Below are 1,414 nucleotides of genomic sequence, written 5' to 3'. Positions count from 1 at the left end.
GGTGAGTCTCCTACAAAGGGCCATGTCGGTCCCGCTAGGTCTCCGTATGATGCACATAAGCATGACCTAAAGGCTGACCTACGTTGTGGTTCACTAACAAGACTGTTCGGGAGAGCGTATGGTCGATAGTGGCTGCTTTGCTTTCCACCTGCTCCATAACACCGACGGCTCCCCCCCCCTAAAATAAGGGTGACTAAACTAGAGGTTGTGTACAACACGTGTACTACAGACTTGTTACAAAAAGAAGGCCGAGGGGTGGACACATGATGACAGATATAAAACGGTAACACATAGGATAAATACTATAAACAAAGAGCACAAAAACGCACAAAAGTAAAAACAATAACACAAACAAAATCACAAACAATGTTTATACACTCGTAATGCCAAACAAAGTCGATACGACTCCAAAAATAGCTTGAATTCTCATATTTTCCCCAGCAGAGTCGCCAGAAGCTGTCACACCCCTTTTTTTTACGTACTCCAAAAAATGTATATTTTAAAGTTCAAAAGGGCTTTACTATTTAAGTGACAAGAAATGAAAATTTTATTTCAGAAAAGGATTATTTGCATTTTTTATTCAGAGTCTCCATTTGGCATAATCCGGTGTGCCAAGTCACCTTTGGAAAATCCTTTTCGAAACCATTTGACTCTTAGACTGGTTTGCGAACAGAGATTCCGACTAAGGAATTCTGTTGACTGAGGGGAAGGTGTTAGGCACCCCTCGATCCCGTGGTTCATCCACGGTCGCTTGGCAGAGTGTATCGGCTAAATTGACGTTACAAATGCATAAACCACACAAAAGCACGCAAAATAATCAAACAATAACAAAAATAAAACAAAAATGTAAAGTCCAGTCCAATTATTACAACCCGAAAATAAAAAAATACTGAAATAACCTACACTAGTCCTAAACCATGCTTTACCCGCTGCCTCGGGCCTTGATCACGAGCATCCTTAGCGTACAAAATTCCTCGGGGCATTCCCCGGTGAGTAAATACAAATTACCTCGGGGCATTCCCCGGTTAAATAAGTACATTTTTCAAATACGATAAACAAAACATTCAACAAATATTCCGATCATTCCCACATTACACCAATCCTAAACTTGCCTACCCGAGCTTACTGTTTGCCTACCCGCTCAACAACATACCGCATTCAACATCAACAATATCAAAATATTTACTTTTATCAATTTTCGATTTCCGTCCCCAAATTTATTTCAAACAATATGATTAAACATGCTTCGATTTATCAATTCACTTTTCAAAGTCCAAAACCAACATCAACCAACACATAACACATATTCGAACATACCAAACACGCAATAAATAAATCATCCACACCCACAACATCACAAAAAAAGTCAAAATAAATTAAAGATTCGGTTAGAAGAAATGGACCTCAATTTCAT

The sequence above is a fragment of the Capsicum annuum genome, chromosome 6 (assembly GCF_002878395.1).
Source record: "Capsicum annuum cultivar UCD-10X-F1 chromosome 6, UCD10Xv1.1, whole genome shotgun sequence".
Taxonomy (NCBI): Eukaryota; Viridiplantae; Streptophyta; class Magnoliopsida; order Solanales; family Solanaceae; genus Capsicum; species Capsicum annuum.
Note: the sequence above shows the minus strand (reverse complement) of the source record.